The sequence below is a fragment of the Misgurnus anguillicaudatus genome, chromosome 4 (genome assembly GCF_027580225.2).
Source record: "Misgurnus anguillicaudatus chromosome 4, ASM2758022v2, whole genome shotgun sequence".
In the NCBI taxonomy this organism is placed as follows: Eukaryota; Metazoa; Chordata; class Actinopteri; order Cypriniformes; family Cobitidae; genus Misgurnus; species Misgurnus anguillicaudatus.
In genome coordinates this window covers 5,394,760-5,417,421 of record NC_073340.2, presented here as the reverse complement: position 1 = coordinate 5,417,421, position 22,662 = coordinate 5,394,760, and the positions used below count along the sequence as shown (strand labels likewise).

The window sequence follows — 22,662 nt, the reverse complement described above, 5'->3', positions numbered from 1 at the left end:
CAGTAACACCCTCCCTCTCCCATTATGAGAGTGAGAAGGGGATCGGACTTTTCAGGCGAGTCGAAGTACTCCCAAAAGTGCTATTACGCCATAAAATATAGTTCCTCTTTTAAATCCGCTTAGAAAAGCGCTGTGTTTTATTTTGTACCACCAAACTTGCTCGTATAACTACTCGTCTTAAATAGGAAAAACGTTGATGTGTTTGGTCACTTCTAACTTTGATTAGAAGCTGATTAGAAAACACCTGATACAATACTGATTTTGGCGGTAACTATTATTATATTTTTTTTAATGCCGCTTATCGCGGAATTATATTTGGAACCAAACGCGATAATATGTTTTAGGTGTACCAGTGTTGAGTCTTTTATATTACAATCACAGCTGTAATTGCCTCATCATTGGCTAATATAAACAGACACTAAAATGTATTAATTTATAGCAGCACCTTCACCAATTTAGTTGTGCAAATTTGTGTGTTTGATGTTGACATAGAAAGACAGATTTTTTGTCTCTGAAAAGGTATTTGTACATTAGTGTTTGTTTATGTGTCTGTATGTTTGGCCATGTGAGCATATATGTATTTTTGTACCTCTCACTACAGCTATTTGTTATGGCGGTCAGAACGAGAAAACTGTCTTAAACAGGCATTTGGGAGGCGGAAGATAGAATTTGTGGTCGGGGTTGAATTATTGACATAGTCCTGGCCAGACCTTACTCCTGTGTCTCCAACAAATCCCTGGGCCTGGAATTTGACCCACACATTTACATGCATACTGAGAATAGGCTTTATACAGCTCCAGTAATGCGCGCGCGCACACACACATATAAGGTTCAGGGGGGAGTGTTTCATTAGGCCCGTTCTGTAGTCATGTGGAGCCTCTGGCTTTGGATTTTGGAAAGAGAAGCAAGTAGGATCAAGTAAAGAGTATGTCGACTCCTTTTAGATTGGGTTGCATAATCATGTGCAACAATCTGCCCTGGTTGTGTATCGAAACATTTCACGAATGGATTTAGGTTAAAGGTTAAGTTGTAGCGAGGTAGATGGTCATTGGTCAAGTCGTACACTTGCTCGAGCCCATTCTGTAAAGTTTGAGATGAAGCTCGTAGATCTGATCCAAGGACCCTGAAATGTGGCTTAACAGCACATTTATCATCACTCCCCCTTAGGCTTTTGTTTGGATGTGGTTCTGTTATCAGTATCTGCTGCCAGCCCTTTTCTACGTCCTTGAGTGCTGTTTTTCATTTTCATGGTATCATTAGGCTTTAACATTCATTGATTCCTGATTCAAGCCCTTTTGGTTGGAGCCAGTGGAAATAAATAAACATTTTAATTAACTTTTAATGAAAAGACTTGAATGCCTCAGCCCTACTCAGCTTAATATCCGAAACATGATGGCACCAGATTTCTATAATTTGAAAATTGGTTTAAAAGAGTGCTTTACACAGGCTCTTAATGAATTGATATTTGCTTTTATGTTGTGTGTTTAATGTACTGTATGTGAGAAAAGGGCAGAGAAAGATGGCCTATGCAATATTTTCAGCGGCTTAGCTTTACTAAATAAAAAGAGGTGAAGTGAGTACAGTAAATGTGACCCTAAAATGTTTGTTTTGTGATTTGCATAATGTAAAGAACATTCTGTGAAAATATAACCTTGATATACTGTATTTAATATTGACTGAATAAGTTGATGCACTTTTAAGCACCAAATCTGGATATCACAGACATGGTCACAAATTCGTACCAAACATATTTATGATAACCTGATAACTATACATTAAGCATCTCTTTAGAAATATGCATTAATATTACCCAGACTTTGTCATTATGTATGTATGTGGTTTCGTTTTTTTTTGTGTGTGTGTGTATGTGCGATAGCACGTGCATTTGGAAAACATATGCGATTGGGCTGCAAGGTCTGTTCCCAGAAGCAGGAGATAATTCCCCAGTGACGGATGTTTCCAGATGTGTGGAATAGATACTAATTGCAAAAGACTCCCACAGAGCCGTTTTTAACTCCCCGACACTTTCTATGCAAGCCTTTAACATTACAACCTGATCGGGAATAAACTTTTGCTAACACACTTTACATATCACTGTGTGGACACACGCTGGCACACGTGCACAGTGTAATAGGGTTCATTTGATCTTTGAGATGTCTTTCTGACAGGAATTCAAAGACAAATAGAGAGCCCTAGCACATTTTTAGTGATCATATGTGCACTAAAGGTCTTCACCGGTCCACTTAGATCCGAAAACTCAACGTCCGATCCAAGACCCGAGCGGGTTTGGGTCTAAAAGTTACATGTGTGCCTCGGACACGGGTCAGGAATATTATTAGCGGCCTCTGGTAATTTAATATGAATTTGTTTTTGCCGAACTCACCCGAGAAGACCACAACTATCTTGCGTGTGTGCATCAAGTCATTTTTCAACACCCCCCCCCCCTCCTGTTTGCCAAGTGACATTGTTTGGGTGGCGGGAGGGTCATTTTTGTTGAGCCAGACGTGTCAATCAATTTTGAATACACACTGTACGCAGTTACCTTAGTGTTGTCGGTAGATAACAAATTGTTTGCAAGGCCACTGGGGTTTCTTTCTGTCTGACTGGTGCGTGTGGGGCTGCGGACTGCACACACGTCAGTGCCGTTTACATTCAGATCCAGTCAGGTTAAAAGAAATTGCCACTTGGTCACGTCTGACTCGGACTCAGGATCTCTTGGATCGGGCATTTTTGCACCTTGGGTTTGGGTAAAAGGATTTGGGTCATTTCAGGTCGGGTACATTTCTTTGGACCCTCTAATGTGCATTCCCAAGTGCTGGATGTCCCTTGTCTCTTTCCCTGCCAGCGTTTTTAAGGTGGAGTTGCCGGCCGGCGCCAGCATTTTTTACGATTTTCACAAACGTTAATGCCTTCCAGTTCCTGTCATTGGCAGGAAAGCGTTTTCTCTTAAAGTAAAACACCACCGTTTACAATATTTTACTATGTTCTTAACTCAACTTGAATGAATTGATGAATTAATACATCCCTATCTTTTCAATTTGTGCTTTTAATCTTTGTATAGTGCGTCTTGAATGTGTTAGCATTTAGCCTAGCCCCATTCATTCCTTAGGATCCAAAAAGGGATGAATTTAAAAGCCACCAAACACTTCCATGCTTTCCTTATTTAAAGACTGTTACACAAGTAGTTACATGAGTAAGTATGGTGGCACAAAATAAACTATATTGTATGGCAGAAGAGCACTTAGTTTGCAGCACTTCAATCTCAGCGTGCAGTAATATTGACAGAAGTTTAAGTGAGAGGGGGAGGAGTCAGGAGTGATGATGTTACTGCGCCCGATGTCAAAGTGCTGCCAACTAAGTGCTCTTCCACCATACAATATAGTTATCATTTTTATCAGCTTAAAAAATCACCACGTTTTATTTTGTGCCACCATTCTTACTGGTGTAACTACTCATGAAACAGTCTTTAAATAGTGAAAATATGGAAGTGTTTGGTGGCTTCTAAATTCATCCCTGTTTGGAGCCATAGAAATGAATGGGGCTAGGCTATATGCTAACACATTCACGACGCGCTGAACAAAGATTAAGTGCACGCATTGAATAAAGATAGGTATGTATGAATTCATCTAAGTTGAGGGAAGAACACAGTAAAACATTGAAAACGGTGATGTTTGTCTTTGTGATGCTTAACACACATGAAGTAATAATTTGAAAAATGTTTTAACCAAACAGATCTGGGGCAATATTGACTTTCATAGTATTTTTTGTCCTACTATAGAAGTCAATGGTGCCCCAGATTTGCTTGGTTGCAAACATTTTTCAGCATATATTAATTTGTGTTCAGCAGACATTGGAACAACATAGGGGGAGTAAAGATGACTGAATTTTCATTTTTTTTTTTTTGGGTGCTATCCCTTTAAATGGCTCTTAAGGGTACATTGCAAGTATCTTCTGCAGTGATGACAATACCAAAATGCATTGCAATGAGCTCACAAAAGTACTATAGTGGATAAAGAAAGACAGAAAATATGTTTTATTCAGTATTAAAAAATATATTTAAAAGTTGTTTTGGGTGAACTATCCCTTTAAGAAGAATCTGCAGGCATAATTCAAGTTACTTTCACCTGAGCAGCTTATACATATGAAGATAGTTTGCTATGCTAATCAATACAGCAACATTTTCCCCTCAAAGCAACGTTACCTATACAATACCCATTATTCTTAAGTGTTAACAACCCTCTCCTTCAAATCTCAGCAGGAGTGCTACAAGCCTACGGCTTCCCAAGAGGGTTAACAGGCTCTCCTGCAAGCTGGCATCCATAGGATGATGGGCCCCGCTGCCTGCCAGCTCGATCTGCGTTGGCCAGGGTCTGTCCATGGCTCCTACAGTAACAGCACGCTGGGCTGGGTGGCTTGATCCGAGGCCAACGGATCTGCCTTTAATCACGGAGCAGAAGCCGAACAGAAAGCTCGGGAGCCTTGCTTGGTTGCTTGCGGGATGATCCAGCTTGGTGCCAGCCTTGGATTAGGTTGTAGGTATGGCCTTTCGTAAAGTGTTGGAAAGCTGACCATGCTAAAAACCCAGATTTAGATGGTCCACAATGCTTGTTTGGTGCTGGTTTAGCTGGTGGATTTGCATGCCCAAAAATACATACCCACAAATCTTAGCTAATTAAGTTAGTTGACCATGTTTTTTTGGGTAAAGCGAGTTGACCTCATTTGTGACGTTAGTTGCCTCTCTATTGCCATCTCTGTTCGAAGCATAAAATTACTTTGTTTACGTTTGTTGTGAAACTACTAACATTTCTCTCGAAATCCGAACCAACAGCTCAAATTTGTATCATTATTTTAATGATTTTTTATCTGAGTATGGGATAGTTTAAAGGACAAGTTTGGTATTTTACATATATACTTGCTCAATTACTGATTCTCGTTTTTTTGTTTGTTTTCTTTTTACCGAAAAGGTAAGCTTTACAAATACAGCAAAAATATATATTTTAAAATATGCTTAAAATTTTTTCCCACCAATGTATATATATATATATATATATATATATATATTAGGGCTGTCAAAATTAACGCGTTAATAACGCGTTAACGCAAATTCATTTTAACGCAACTAATTTTATTAACGCCGATTAACGCAACGCGCAATTTCTGTTTGACCCTTGGTCCAGCCCATAGTTGAATGAACAGAGACGCAGACAAATGGGATCCTGTCTAAATGATTCAAAGGTTTTCATAGAAATAAGAACATTAACCAAATCGTCTAACAAATCCAATGCTCTAAATGCTCGTTGGACATCTGAAATGATCTATATTTATACATCTGAGGTGTAACGTTACCGTCCTCCTAATGCTTAATCTAATACAAAGATGCGTCTCAATTCATTTTGGTTTCGCTTTTATGCATGACTTAGAAAATAGACTGCAGGACTTGCTTGATGTTAAAAGAGTCATTAAGAGAGATAAAGTTCGGTACCTGATTATTGTTAAAGAGTTATTAAGAGCGACAAGACTTAAAAGCGATCTCCTCACGCTGACTGACTGATATCTGAAGCGCGTGCACACAGACGCGCGAGTGCGCGACCCGGATATATAGACATCTACACGAAATTAAAGTTTTACAAATATCTGCTTTGATAAGAATTCACGCAGGTAGGATCTATAATCTGTTATGTCTTAAGTAAATGTTTGGTTAACTGTTGGGTAAAAATATCTGATGTGTAACATTATATTAGATCACTTAGATTTTAAGCAGTCTGTCACAATGTCAATCAAACAAAAGAAAAAACGTTTAACATATATTGATTATGTTTTTGCTTTGTGTGTGCTAAGTGTTATAGTTTTATCAGTGATTTTAAGGTATTGATGTGGTAATTTAATGTATGGATGTGGTAATTTTTCTGGTAATTTAACTTTGCTGACTCTTTCAACTTCAAACAGGTGTAGTTATGTCATATTTTGTTATATTCCACCAAATCATGCATTGTTCTATGTTTTAATAGAGAATGTCAAAATATGAACAACAATTTCTTAGAAAATTTGCTAATTTCGACTAAATTTGACAGCACATGTCAAAAATGATGCAGCATCAAATAAAAATGGAGAAAGAAAATTCTTCTTTAAGGAAAATGCATATACAACACAATGGTTTGATGGTTCTGTTAAAAATGTAAACAGGCTGTTGTTAACATACATTTGCATAAATCTATATATGTATATATGATCAGAGTATTAAAAACCTGAAAAGTGTTAAATTAGGGTAAATTTAGAACGGATAAAAATGTGCGATTAATTTGCGATTAATCGCGAGTTAACTCATGAAATCATGCGATTAATCTAGATTAATTTTTTTAATCTATTGACAGCCCTAATATATATATATATATATATATATATATATATATATATATATATATATATATATATATATATATATATATATATATATCCACACCCAGCCGCTCTGCAACAAATATGGAACTGGTGGGTATTGGTGGATGGCGGAGTGCGGAGCCTTAACGCAGCGGAGCCGATCTGCAGCCGCTCCGCAGTTGGTGGAAATCCGGGGTTATTAATGCAACATCCAAGGATCAAGATTTTGAGAAGTTGTTATGTTTCTTACCAAAGCCTGTCATATGCCTTATAAATGGTATAAAGAGTTGGTTTTCCTCTTGTGCTTTGATATTGTTTTATTATCCGTTTGGTGGTAGGCTTTTGTGAATCTCTGAGGTTCATTTGTACAAGTTTCTGATACTGTTGAGTCCTGTAAAGCCAAATAAAACCAGCTGTACCATAAACACTTGTTGTGCTCAGAGCTCACCCCCTCCTTTACACAGCTTCCACACCTACATTTTTTTAAATTCTGGGGAGAATTGACCCATGCTGAAAGGAGCAGTTTCTTGACACTTTGAACACAGCAATTCAACATGGATTAACATCCACTTAATCAACTGTTAAATACTGATTTATAGTTTTGCGTAGGACCTACAGACAGTTTTATTTATACTTTTACATTGTTGTCACATCAACATGCAATTATAGATGAAGATCGCTAGTAGGCAATGATCACGGGCATGTTACGGTATCAAGGCAAAAGCCGAAGAAGAATCAGCTTGTTGTTGTTTTTTTGGAGAAGTATCAGCAGTGATGGCGGCAAATAGACTTTAACTCTTTAACTTGGTCCATCGTTGTCTTTACCATCGCAAGCGAAGAATGTGACTCTGATTTTTTTTTTTTGACTGAGGGAGGGGTTTTAGCAGACTAATCACAGCGGTCAGCTTAGAATTAGCAGGTTGTTACATTATATTTTTGGAGAGGTGCACATCAGGCTATGGGGTAGGGTTCGTGTCTACAGTATGCATACATGCTATGCTGTACAATCGATGTAGAAGTATAATTGGGCTTAAGTCATTGGTAAGCATTCAGTCTTTAGAATTATAAGATTAAAGACTAGACTAATGCTTTGGTAGAATGATACACATCTGCATGTAAGTTCATGTATCCTTAATGTCCTTCCGCAAACACACTATTGTGCTCCACATACTGTCTGATCCAATGAAGCAGTTTGACAGTGTAAGTACTATAAAACATGTGTTGGTGGTGATGCATTTTTATAAAGCTGAGTTGCAATTAATGCACACCCAGCACTCATCAACCCAACACATGCTGCAAATCCAGATGTGCACTACACAGTTTTGGCTACAATACTGTTGTCTAAGACAAATTAATAGAGCCTTGTGTTACGCCCTGTCTAGGGGAAAGGGTCCAACATGAAAGACTCTGAGAAAAGTAGTGAAATTGAACAATGAAAAAAATTATTGAATTAAATTTGGGACTTATGATTCAGGAGCCGACTAAGCCAAAATAACAAACAAAAATTCCTTCTCTTAAAACCTCTTTCCTAAGCCCTAACCCAAAAATACAGTATACAAACCTTACCCCCTAATCAAATAAACAAAGATTAAACGGGTACAATAAAGAAAAATGGCGTCAGACTCCCTACTTTCCCAAATAAATAGTTTTCACAATGTATATGCAGGCAACCATATTAAAAGGGTATTCCAAAGCTCAGCATCTTAAAACAGGGAAATAGGTCACACACAACAAAGTTCTCTTAAACGATCTCTCTCTAGAGGAAGTGATGACATGCTTTTTAAAGGAGTGTGCACCAATCAGGACATGGCAGCAATCAGCATGCAGGAACCAATCAGGATGTTGTTCCCTAGAGAGGGACACACAAACACTCCCAGAAAACAGAAATATTGCAGATAGACATATAGGGTCAAAACACTTGACATATTTATTTTATTGTGTGGAAATCATCAACCTGTACTTCTTGTAACGACACAATAAAGTGGAGGAAGCAAGCGCAGGCGATCAAAACAGATTTATTATAAATGATGGTAAATGCAGGGAAACACATAGAGCAAGTGACTGAGTCCAGGATGTTGGCAATGGTGGTCGAAGGTCTACGGTGGCGTGAAGAGTGTTGAGGAGTGAAGTCAGTGAAGAGTGTGATGATGGCCAATGGATGAAACCAGGAACGAACCAAACACTCACACGGAGACGACAACACGAACACAGATCCAAACACGACGACGAGAGACGATAATCCAAGTGGAATGGCTGGAACATGAAATGAGGATCTGACAACAGGAAGAGAACTGAGTGAGTATATGTAGCTGATGGGTAATGAGGATCAGCTGGAGCGAGGCAATCATACACAGGTGACAACACTTAATCAAACGAGCACATGGCAGAGGTGAGTGAACAAACAAACACACACACACATGACACGGAGGAAACAGTGGATTTCCTACCGTGACAGTACCCCCTCCCCTAGGAACGCCCCTTGGCGTTCCCAGCCTGCTTTACCTGTAGATTGTAATCATCAATAAGGCGGTGATCCAGTATGTCCCGAGCAGGAACCCACCTTCTCTCCTCCGGACCGTAACCTTCCCAATCCACCAAGTACTGAAACCCGCGTCCCCTCCGTCTGGAGTCCAGAATACGATTAACCAAATATGTGGTCTCCCCATTAACGATACGAGGCGGGGGGGGAACCGGGGCAGGCGGATTAAGACGGGAAAAAATCACCGGTTTAATTTTGGACACATGAAACACGGGATGAACCCTCCTGTACGCCGGTGGAAGGCTAAGACGCACTGTTACCGGATTAATGATTTTGGTAACAGAAAACGGGCCAATAAATTTGGGAGCAAGCTTATTCGAAACGGAACGCATCGGAATGTTCTAGGTTGAAAGCCACACTCTTTGACCGACGACGTATCGGGGAGGCTTCGACCGGTGGCGATCGGCCTTAGCCTTGGTGCGCGACCTTGCCTGGAGCAGAGCTCTGCGAGCTCTGGTCCAGGTGCGGTGACACCTCTGGACTAGTGCGTTTGCGGAGGGGACCGACACCTCGGATTCAGTACTGACAAAATTAGGTGGTTGGTACCCTAAACTACACTTAAATGGAGACATGCCCGTAGATGACACTGGCAGAGAATTGTGTGCGTACTCCACAATTGAGAGTTGTTGACACCAGGACGAAGGATTGTTGGAAGCCAAACACCGCAAAGCCCTTTCGACATCCTGATTGGCTCGCTCGGTTTGACCATTGCTCTGGGGATGGAACCCGGATGAAAGACTAACAGTCGCCCCTAACAATTTACAAAACTCTCGCCAAAATTTGGACACAAATTGGGGACCCCTGTCAGAAACCACGTCTGTCGGAAGGCCATGTATACGGAAGACGTGGTCAATGACAATTACCGCTGTTTCCTTGGCTGATGGCAATTTGGGCAAGGGGATGAAATGAGCCGCCTTCGAGAACCGGTCCACTACGGTTAAAATCACCGTATTACCCTTAGAGGGTGGGAGGGCGGTAATGAAATCTAGCGAGATGTGGGACCAGGGTCTCGAAGGGACAGACAGCGGTAAGAGTAACCCATCTGGAGGTCGATTGGAAGTCTTACCAACCGCACAAACCGAGCAAGCCAAGACGAAGTCGTGGACATCACGAGCCATACCAGGCCACCAAAATCGTTGCTTGACTAGAAATCTAGTTCTACTAACCCCTGGGTGACAAGCAACACTGGAACAATGACCCCACTGGAGAACGTCTGACCGTAACCCCTCCGGCACAAATAAACGGTTCGGTGGGCAACAAGCCGGGGGCGTTACCCCTTCTAAGGCAGTCAATACCTTCGATTCGACCTCCCATCTGAGCGCGGAGATAATGATGGTCTCCGGTAAAATGGGCTCGGGAGTAGCAGTACGATCGGAACGCTCAAAAAGACGGGATAAAGCATCGGGTTTGATGTTTTTGGAACCCGGCCGGTAAGAAAGTGTAAAATCGAAACGACCGAAAAACAATGCCCACAGAGCCTGCCTGGAGTTAAGTCTTTTGGCAGTTCTAATGTATTCGAGATTCTTATGGTCCGTCCATACAATGAAAGGTACACCCGACCCCTCAAGCCAGTGACGCCATTCTTCCAGTGCCAATTTGACGGCCAACAACTCCCGATTGCCAATGTCATAATTAACTTCCGCAGGAGATAAACGATGAGAATAATACGCGCACGGATGCACCTTTCCGTCTGAGGATGTGCGCTGGGACAACACTGCTCCTACCCCATCCTCTGACGCGTCGACCTCCACTATGAATTGACGTGAGCGATCAGGGGTTATGAGAATAGGAGCTGAAACAAAGCAGCTTTTCAGTTTGGCAAACGCAGCCTCAGCTGCGTCTGACCACCTGAACGTCAAACTAGGAGAGGTCAAAGCGGTCAGAGGCGCGGCTAGTTGGCTGAAATTGCGAATGAAACGCCGATAAAAATTGGCGAACCCCAGAAATCTATGCAGGGCCTTGCGAGACTCTGGGGATGGCCAATCTACCACAGCCTTAACCTTCTCAGGATCCATGCGAACACCCTCAGTCGAAATGATGTGTCCTAGAAAAGAAACAGACTGTGCATGAAAAACGCATTTCTCCGCCTTGACAAACAATCCATTCTCTAGCAACCGCAGAAGCACTCGTCGTACATGTTGCACATGTTCCTGGAGAGACGAAGAAAAAATCAATATGTCATCCAGGTAGACATATATGAACTGATCGACCATGTCTCGCAACACGTCATTAACGAGTGCTTGGAAGACTGCCGGCGAGTTGGATAGACCGAAAGGCATCACGCAGTACTCAAAATGGCCACGAGGGGTGTTAAAAGCAGTCTTCCATTCGTCCCCCTCCCTAATACGGACCAAATGATAAGCGTTACGTAAGTCCAATTTAGTGAAAACGGACGCTCCCTGCAACCTCTCAAAGGCTGAAGACATAAGCGGCAAAGGATAAGTATTCTTTACCGTTATGTTGTTCAACCCTCGGTAGTCAATACAAGGTCGCAAGGATCCGTCCTTCTTTCCCACAAAAAAGAACCCCGCCCCCGCTGGAGAAGAGGAAGGGCGAATAAACCCCGTTGCTAGAGAACTGGATATATATTTCTCCATGGCCGCCGTCTCTGGAATAGACAAGGAATATAACTTGCCCTTAGGCGGAGAGGTACCTGGCAATAACTCTATCGCACAGTCATAGGGACGATGAGGAGGAAGAGAATCAGCCCGGGACTTACTGAACACCTCCTTCAGGTCGTGGTACTCCCCGGGCACGTTAGTCAAATCCACTGCTTCCCCCTGAAACACAGACTCAGAAACATTAACACCAGCAGACAAAAGACAAGACAAATGACACTCCTCGCTCCAGCTAACCACAGATCCGAGACGCCAATCGATCCTGGGGTTGTGTTTATGGAGCCAAGTGTGACCGAGAACAATGGGAGTCTGAGGTGAGTCTGTGATGAGGAATGAAATCTTCTCCCTATGATTGCCAGATGTGATGAGTGAAACAGGGATGGTGGTCTGAGTGATGACAGGTAACTTGTGTCCGTCAAGTGCAAAAGGTGCAATGGGGTGTTTGAGGGAGGTGAGAGGAATCTTGATCTTGCGTGCAAATTTGATGTCCATGAAACTACCCTCGGCCCCAGAATCCACCAAAGCGTGCTGATCCAGTGTGTGGGTGGACCACCGTAGTCTCACCGGAAGGAGTGTCGATGTAGATGAGGTCTTCCTGGCAGAGATCCCACCCGATAGTAGCCTCAGATTTACTATCGGGCTTGATACTTTTACTGGGCAGCGCTGGATGTGATGTTCTGGGCTGCCACAGTATAAACACAGTCCAAGGGATCTCCGCCTGATCCTTTCCTCCCGGGAGAGCCGAGCTCGCCCCACCTGCATGGGTTCCGGATCTCCAGGTGGGCTGACCGCAACCTCTGACCGTCGGTGCTGATCCTCTGAACTGGATGTGCAGGTGGTCCCCCCCTTCCGTCTGGCTGCTTGGTCGAGTCGGTTGTCTATCCTGATAGTGAGGTCGATTAATCCATTGAGTGAAGAGGGGAGTTCAACAGCGCGAATCTCCTGTTGGATGCGGTCAGCCAACCCATGCAGGAAATGATCCCACTGCGCCTCTTCGTTCCACTTACACTCCGCCGCCAGGGTGCGGAACTCGATCGAGTAGTCTGATACGGACCTATCCTCCTGCCGTAGGTCCGCTAGAAGTCTGTCCGCCTCCCTCCCGGCGACGGAGCGGTCGAAGACCCGTTGCATCTCCTCCGAAAGGGCGTGGAACGAAGCACAGCAGCGGTCTTGGTTCTCCCACACCGCCGTCCCCCAGAGGGCAGCCTTCCCTGTGAGTAGAGCGAGTACGAACGCCACCTTCATCTCTTCGGTGGTGAACGTGCGGGGCTGCAAGGCGAAGTGCAGAGAACAATGAGAGAGAAATGATCGACAAAACTTTGGCTCACCCGCATATTTCTCTGGAATGGGAACGCGTGGCTCGGACTGGGGAAAACCCCCGGTGGCGATCGGCGGTGTGGGTGGCGTGGGGGGCGCAGTGGGTGGCGGTGGATGAAGTTGTTGGGCCTGGAGAGCGAGCTCGGAAACCTTCGTCACCATTGCTTGGAAAGCTCGACCCATCTCATCTATCGCCTTGTCCTGACGATCCATTCGACCCACGGCACGTTGTAAAAACTCCTCCAGATGAGATGGGGAGCGATCGCCTGCTGCTTCCATGATGGTCAGATCCTTCTGTAACGACACAATAAAGTGGAGGAAGCAAGCGCAGGCGATCAAAACAGATTTATTATAAATGATGGTAAATGCAGGGAAACACATAGAGCAAGTGACTGAGTCCAGGATGTTGGCAATGGTGGTCGAAGGTCTACGGTGGCGTGAAGAGTGTTGAGGAGTGAAGTCAGTGAAGAGTGTGATGATGGCCAATGGATGAAACCAGGAACGAACCAAACACTCACACGGAGACGACAACACGAACACAGATCCAAACACGACGACGAGAGACGATAATCCAAGTGGAATGGCTGGAACATGAAATGAGGATCTGACAACAGGAAGAGAACTGAGTGAGTATATGTAGCTGATGGGTAATGAGGATCAGCTGGAGCGAGGCAATCATACACAGGTGACAACACTTAATCAAACGAGCACATGGCAGAGGTGAGTGAACAAACAAACACACACACACATGACACGGAGGAAACAGTGGATTTCCTACCGTGACACTTCTAGTAGTATCACATGATACTATTAGAAGTAGCCACCAGAAGATGGGTACATGGTTTAATAAAACATGGCCCTACAATAGTTCTCAGGTTGTGATGTTGCTCATATGCTATTAGGTTTGGGCCCAAAGTGTGCCAAGAAGTGTTGGTCCCCGTCCTGAATTTAATTTTTTTGCATGTTTGTCACACTTTAATGTTTCAGACAATAAAACAACTGTAAATATTAATCAAAGATAATACAAGTAAAAACAACATGCAGTTTTTAAATGAAGGTTTTTATTATGATGGGAAAACAAAATCCAAACACACATGGCCCTGTGTGAAAAAGTGTTTACCCCCTAAACGTAATAATTGGTTGGGCCAATGAGTCTGTTACAGTGCTGTGGAGGAATTTTGGCCCACACATCTTTGCAGAATTGTTGTTATTTAGCCACATTAGAGGGTTTTTGAGCATGAACCGCCTTTTAAAGTCATGTCACAGCATCTCAATAGGATTAAGGTCAGGACTTTGACTAGGCCACTTCAAAGTCTTCATTTAGTTTTTCTTCAGCCATTCAGAGGTGGACTTGCTGGTGTGTTTTGGATCATTGGCCTGCTGCAGAACCCAAGTTCGCTTCAGCTTGAGGTCACGGACAGTTGTGCTTCAGGATTTTTTGGTAGACAGCAGAATTCATGGTTCCATTTGTCACAGCAAGTCTTTCAGGTCATGAAGCATCAAAACAGCCCCAGACCATCACACAACCACCACCATATTTTACCGTTGGTATGATGTTCTTTTTATGAAATGATGTGTTACTTTAATGTCAGACGTACTGGGACACATCTTCCAAAAAGTTAAACTTTTGTCTCGTCAGAGTATTTTCCCAAAAGTCTTGGGGATCATCAAGATGTTTTCTGGTAAAACCGAGACGAGCCTTTATGTCCTTTATGTTCAAGCACTTTTTCACAAAGGGCGATGTGCGTTTGGATTTTGTTTTCCCTTCATAATAAAAACCTTCATTTAAAAATGGCATGTTGCGTTTACTTGCGTTATCTTTGATTAATTAGTTTCATAATCTAAAACATTAAAGTGTGACAAACATGCAAAAAAATAAAAAAATAAAAAATCAGGAAGGGTGCCAGCACTTTTTCACACCACTGAATTACAATCCATATGTCTTGCAGCTTATTGATGGTATAGAAGAAAAACTTGATTTATAAACTGTTATGTGTCGTGAAATATATTATTTAAAAAAGTTATTATATATTATTTAAACAATGCCCTGATAATTTCATTACTTTTGTTTATGCTCCATACTGCACTTGTACAGTCTTACAAATTTGTGTATGTCTATGATCCAGTGCAGATGAGAAGGCTTTAGTTTGTGGTATGATGAATACAGAAATGAAATGAATTTGTTAAAACTGTTATGGCATCTACTTTCCTGCAAGTTCTGGAAGTAGAAGTAGATCTAGCAAATTGTATTTGTTTTGGACGTGGTCAGAGATCATGAGCAGATCATTGCTAACAACATAGACTACATTCTCATTTGGAAAGTTTTTTTTTTTTTGCTGATACAGAACAAGCAGTTTTCCAGTTTGTACTACAAGGGAAAGGTCCTGAGGGCTTGTGTTGGAAGATATCGTTCATTTTCCAGAAGGCAGTTTAGGTTGTGTTAATGTCGTTCGTTAATAGTTTGATAGTTAAAGCAATTATGTTTCTTGATGGTTTTGGCAGAAAGGGATTATGTTCTATGGGTGGGTCTTGAACAATGAATTGATTACGTAAGTATATCTAACCAAAACAGTCAGACCTTAGTCTGATGTGCTCGAAATGGACAGAGAAGTAGAAATTCATTCTGAGGTTTTGCTAAGAGATCCAACAGTGCCGAAACGTAGAGGCAGTCTGAATATCATTTGGCTTTTTCAGTACTGAATCTGCAGACTGCTTTACTAAGAGAAAATAACTTTTCTGAGGTTAACAAAGACCAAGGTAACATGATTTTGATGCTGTTTTTCAGCTATTTCGTTTCTTGATGTGCGCATTACAATTTTGTCAAGGCTCCTTCACAACAAGACAATAATTATAAAGATAATAACTGTAAGGATAACTATTATTATAATACAGTTTTAATAACAATAATAAACAATAATACACCTGACAGTCAATCAAAATGCATTTAAATGTATATAAAAAGTTATAAAAAAGTATAAATAAATAAAAATAATTAAGTACATTTAAAATAAAAATAAAACAATATTTTAATATCACACTCACACATTTAGGGCCCTAACATACACCCGGCACAATGCGGCGCAATGCGTGACACAAGTGTCTTTTGCTAGTTTCAACCCGGCGCAATGATAATTTTCACGTTAAGCGCCACATTGTTTAAATAGCAAATGCATTTGCACCCAATGTTGTGCCTATGGGCGTTCTGGTCTGAAAACGAGGTGTGTTTAGGTGTATTGTTGACGCGTTGCTATTTTGAGGCAACTAAAATAGACTATAGTTTTTGTTATTTAATGAGGGTTAGAAATATGCGCCTATAAACGGGATGACAACACGGGTTTGCTTATCACATACATGGATGTGCAGCAGCACAAAAACGCTTTTAAATATGAAAGATTAAAGGATTACAGTGTAAAAGATTAACACAGTCTCACCCCATGTCGTCAATATTTGACAACACTTGACCATTCGTCAATATGTGACGCGGAGGGTATACCTTTCGCGTCATTTTTTGACGAACTGGGGACTTCAATACTATTACGTTCGTTGCATTCTCTTCTCCTATTTTCTTACCATTTTCGCGTCGGTTTAGGGTTAGATTACGCAAAATTAAACAGTGTACTCGAAATTAAACAGTGTACGCGAAATTAAACAGTTGTCACCTGGCGTTGGGGTTAGAAACAGTTGTCACCTGGCGTTGGGGTTAGAGTTAGGTTTGGGTAGGGATGTCATTATGTAGATCTAACCCTAAACCGACGCGAACATGGCAAGAAACTAGGAGAAGAGAATGCAACGGACGTAATAGTATTGAAGTCCCCAGTTCGTCAAAAAATTACGCGAAAGGTATACCCTCCGCGTCACATATTGACGAATGGTCAAGTGTCGTCAAATATTGACGACATGGGGTGAGACTGGGTTGAAAAGATTATTATTGAGTCTCTTGGACATAAATGAGGACTAATTATGAGACGTTAGAAGGCGCAAAGAGCTGCTTCACCTGTAGCCTGCAGTAAATAAATGCTTTGCTTTAAACAAATGCATCTATTTTTAAATGTTTTTAAATGCTACATTACCTGTGGATATGGTAAGACGAGAAACCGTAATGCTTTTAAAATAAAAAAAACATGGCACTGTCCGAGTGCTGAAGTGGCTCTCTGCACGTTTGTAAATTCTTTATCTCCTGTTTGTATTTTTAAAGTACAAACCTTTTCTTGCATATTTGCAAATTATTTTATGAGATTACAATGATTATGTTGGATATCAATACATTTACAGCAATTAAAAGCCTGCTATTTGTACTTCTATGACTAAAAGAAAACGGCTTTTAAAGGTTTTAATCCAAAAAATAACGATTTCAATAAAAATGAAAACAACACAATTTTTTAACATTAATCTTAAAGTGGTGGTCTTCTTCCTCCGCTTAGTTTTTCAGTTTACAAATTCCGCTTTCTAAATGGGGATTAGGCATAGCGCTAGGCACAACTTGCTTTTAAAGTGGATGAGAGCTGAGCCTTACGCCCAAAACACACACATTACTCATTACGAAAATAGGAACAACCCTTTTAGGCCGATACTATAGTTATGTAGATTATATTGCATTTCTGTCAAGAGATTCTCCTTAAAGTTACACAATGCACCTTTAAAATGTGAAATTACAGTGGATGAACTTAGAATAAACATAATGTTATTGTCCAATATAAGTTACCAGTTTTTTTTATCAGAAAAAGATCATAATTGGCCAAAACAAAGTCCAATCGGCACAAATAGATTTCTTTTTAAGTTTAATCAACTTGAATTTACAATTAATGACAAAATTCTTGACTAGCGAGGAGTTTCTATAAATTTTAAAAAATTAAGTTGAAATAACTTAATTTAACTTTATTTCTAGAATTTATAGCAATTTCTCACTTGTCAGAACGTTGAAATTAATTGTAAATTCAAGTTGATTAAAATAAAAAATTGAGGTGCAATAAGGATGTTTTTACAGTACAGAGCAGTGTACTGGTTCAGAGTACTTCATTTGATTTTTGAACAAAAGTGATGAGAACTGGCTTTATGAAATGTCTTTTCTGAGAAGTGTCTGAGATCATAAGGACAAATGAGAAAAGATATATTAATAAAATTCCTCTGAGTGTCCATCTGGTTCCAGATTTGGTGTTGGTTGTGAACTTGTGCATTCAATGTTTTTTGTAAGTTATTTGCTAGGTTTTAGTTTTTTTGGAAGTCAAGTAGAAAGACCTGATCTGCATTTGGGTGTGCAGTTGGCTAGTGGTGTGCCAGTTTTGTTTCCAAGTTGGGATAGTTTTCGTCTTTACTGAAAAGTAAATATTCCGTTTTTTGTTAATATTATCTAACTCCCATTTGCTTTGACATTTAGAATGTGTCTAAAGCCAGGAGGCCCAGCCAGGACTGAGCTCGTCTTGCAGATAATCTCAGACCATCTTTCTTGTGCTCATTTTAGAAAAGGCCATGATCTTTTCTTTGATAACTACTTTTGCTGTTTCCCTGGTGAGTCATAAGGTGAGTCATTTGTTTCCAGGAAGATTGTCTACTGTTACTAAAGATAGCTATTAAATTTACTGTCATTTATCAATGAGCCAATAAAAACCATATGCATGGGCTATGAAAGGTGCTGTTGTAAAAACTTAATGCAATAACAGATTATGATGTAGGTGGGGTTTTCTCTGTGTTATGGCGTTGTTAGTGAAATGTAATGTACATGATTTATGCAATTGATTATCAACTGATCACTGTGTGATACTAAACAATTAATTAATAGTAAGTTATACAGTTAGACGGGAGTCTCTGCAGTACATACATTCACACTAATGTACACATGAAGTTTTAAGTTTAATCATCCGTCCACAATTTTTATAAAAAAAATGGGTAACACTTTACAATAAGGTTCATTAGTTAACATTAGTTAATGTATTAACTAACATGAAAAAAACATGAGCAATACATTATTACAGTATTTATTAATCTTTGTTAATGTTAGTTAATAGAAATAAAGCTTTTAATTGTTTGTTCATGTTAGTTTAAATTGCATGTACTAACGTTAACAGGATTTTAATATTTATTAATGTTAATTTCAACAATTACTAAGATTAATAAATGCTATATAAGTGCAGTTCATTATTAGTTAATGTTAACTAATGTTAACTAATGAACCCTCTGCTTTCAAACAAACAAACAAACAAAACGGGGGGAAACGTTTCATCCTATCTTTATTTGTTTTCTTTTTATAACCTCTTAAATATGGGTAGATTTCTTCAAAAATACCAAATTTTGAGCAAGAGTTGAAATAATTGCATTTTTGTAAAGGAATTTTGTTGGAGATCAGGGCTGCGTTCCCCGAAACCTTCTTAGCTCTACGTCGTTCTTAAGTTGTACCTTAAGCTGTACCTTATCGTTAATACGTGTTTCCCGAAACGTTCTTAGTTACGTATCACTTCTGTAAGTCGTTCGTTCGGAAGGTTGGTCTGGAGCACTCTTAGCTATACCTTATCCCACTTGACTCAGCTATAGGGGCCATGACTGTGATAAAAGCTTGTGTAGATTGCAGTCTATATAACTAAATATCTGTTTAAATTAGGGATTTTTTATTTATTTAAAGAATAAAACATTTACATAATTAGACATTATTACACCGATGGTTGTTAGATTTTTAATATTTTTTTCCAAAGGAACATCAGCTGTGAACTATTATTACAGGCTAAAGAAACTATTAAAAAAAGATTTTGGGTGGAGGAGTTGGTGAAACTATGGCAGGTAGCTATACAGCGAATCTTACTATTTTATTTGTGCATTTCATATCCGTTAAATCTTTAGTTTACCGGCTATTTTAGCTGCAAATAAAACAAATCAAGTTAAAAAAAATTGCATGCCACACGGGAGCACATTCATCACGAAATCATAATTGTTGATTTTCCTAAATATTATTATTGATGTTAATTCGACTTTGCATCGAAGTTTTTTTAATGTTTTATAACTTTGAGGCAACTGCATGCCATATTCTTTATGAACATTAAAAAGAAAATGCTCCACTTGATAATTGCTTGTATAAGGTCAACAAATTTTCCACATTAAAACTAATCAAAGCTTAAACCTAAAACAATCATACTATATATTTATCAACCCATTATATATCATATAATATATATTTTATGTTATATTTAAGGTTAACAGACAGGCGCGGCTCCAGAAATGCGTCCATTAAGCGTTATCCGCATTGTAAACGTGCTGCTTGCGCAGTGTCCAAACACATAAACGCGTGAACTAATGAACAACAATTTGTTTTTCTATATTTTAAGTGTAATGCCAAGCCAGGTGACTTGCACGACCCACCTTTTTGCCCTGTGCAACGCTTTTATTGGGAACCCCTAATATAAATTATCCTTTAAAGTGAAGGAATAATGGATGCATTGGAGCAGTTTATGCATTATACTTTTGGACATGAAGTTGCGAGTTTTGCATGGGTTTGATATAAAATAAAATATACAAGGTTTATATTTAGTTGTTTGCAATTTGAAATATTTTTACCAGATATTCCTAATAAATGTAACTTGAAATATTTCTGAAATGTTTCTTTAATAAATAACACCGCTCTCTGATAACGCAGCGAAGTACCTATTACATAAAGTGAACAATTGATTGTCGAGCAATCGATATCAACCTATTCAGCACCATCACCAAGGACAGCACCTGGTAACGTCGTACGTAAGAAAGTATACCTTAAGAAACCCGCTAAGGTACAGTTCGGGAAACACGCCTAGAAAAGGTAAACCTGTAGTTAAGGTTTAACTTAAGAGTCTTCGTAGCGCGCTAAGAGACAACGTTGTTGGGAAACGCAGCCCTGATTTATAGCAATTATCAAAACATACACGAAGTTTAAAATAAATAAAATTTGTTTATACCCATAGGATATAAATATAGTGGAATTACAGATTACCGTAAAAACTCGCCAGGAAAGCGTCATTGGCAGGGAAATGTTTTCTCTTAATTGACGAGATAATTTGTCAATGGTGGGGAAAGAGTTAAACGAATTATTTACCCAAAACCGGAAATAGTTTGCTTTGATCTAAACTTAAATGTCTAGTGTGTGTCTAGTTTTTTAGTGGCATCTAGATTGCGAATTGCAACCAACAGCTCGGTCCACAGCTCTCCCCTCAATTTCAAAACACATAGAGAAGCTATGGCAGCCCTCACAGGAAAAACATGATGTCATCTGAGACAACGAAATGATGAAATGTGCTCTGTAGAACAGTTTGTCCCTTTATGGCTACTGTAGAAGCATGACGCCGCAAAATGGCTGTACGTAGATAAAAATGGCTCATTCTAAGGTAATAAAATTATGTTTTTTGAAGAAAACATTGCAGAATTTTTCTCATTTTAATGGACTTTAATGGACACCAACACTTAACACTTAACTCAACGCGTAACAGTTTTTTTCAACGGAGTTTCAAAGGACTATAAACGATCCCAAACGAGGCATAAGGGTCTTATCTAGCGAAACGATTGTCATTTTTAACAAGAAAAATAAAAAATATGCACTTTTAAACCACAACTTTTCGTCTAAGTCCGGTCCAGCGTGACCTAACGTAAATGCGTAGTGACGTAGGGAGGTCACGTGTTACATATATAAAACGCACATTTGCGGACCATTGTAAACAATAAACTGACACAAAGACATTAATTAGTATCAGTTGACATACAACAACGTCGGAACGGTCCTCTTTCTCAACACTTGTAAACACTGGGGCGGAGTTTCATGTCGTCCTCTGTGACCTCTTGGCGTCATGGCGTATTGCGTGAGGTCACGCTGACACTTTCAGGACCGGACCTGGACGGGAGGTTGTGCTTTGAAAGTGTATACTTGTTGTTTTTCTTGTCAAAAATCACAATCGTTTCGCTAGATAAGACCCTTATGCCTCGTTTGGGATCGTTTAGAGTCCTTTGATACTCCATTGATAAAAAATGTTACGTGTTGAGCTAAGTGTTAATTGTTGGTGTCCACTAAAGTCTATTAAAATGAGAAAAATCCTGCAATGCCCTCCTCAAAAAACATAATTTCTTCTCGACTGAACAAAGAAAGACATCAATATTTTAAATGACATGCTGGTGAGTAAATTATCTGGATTTTTTTTTAAAGAAAATGGACTATTCCTTTAATAATGTAAGGCATTGGTCTTCAAACGTGGGTCCATGGCCAACATGGGGTCACAAGCATTTTTTGTTAAAAATGTTGAAACATGTACGAAACATTACAACCAATGTTCCCTTTAAGTTGGTCACATGTGCAACCCACGTCCCGAGTGCAGTTTTAGACAAAAACAAAATATCTCAATACTCTCTTCTGTGTTTTCATCCACAATATTTTCTGAACATGGATGGCCATTTAAAACTATTTAGATTTGTTAATGCTGAAAGCGCTAATTCGACAGTCAAATGACACCACACTGTGACTGCATTATAAACTCTGACAAAAATTGCTCGCATTTAAAATCAATCAAACGCTCACCGTGGTCCTGATGGTGCAAGATTCATAGTCGGATTGAAGTCCGGACTAATATCGTTTGTAAAACATGTTGCCCTAAAGATGATGTGGACTCATTGCGTGTTGTTCTCCTGCAGAAAATAAACTTGCATCACTCAAATTTGTGAGAAAGTCCCTAAAGAAAAAGCAAAACACAGAGAAGCAAAAAGATGCGTTTGCAAAGCACTTCACTTAATAAAATGACTTGCTTACAGCAGATTCTATTACTGTACATCTGTACCGACGTCTTCTGCACAACATCTATCCACACCTGAATA

General features: G+C 39.9%; 1 long non-coding RNA gene across 3 annotated transcripts in view; it reads left to right on the top strand.

Moving 5' to 3' along the window:
- The window catches only part of LOC129420279 (uncharacterized), a 135,798-nt gene that overhangs the window by 93,924 nt on the left and 19,212 nt on the right, over window positions 1–22,662 (top strand). For 2 of the 3 annotated variants that reach the window (XR_012369186.1, XR_012369188.1), the window contains one exon: window positions 4,256–4,536. This is a non-coding gene — a long non-coding RNA (uncharacterized lncRNA). The remainder of the gene's footprint in view (window positions 1–4,255; window positions 4,537–22,662) is intronic. The other variant, XR_012369187.1, reaches the window with a different exon arrangement.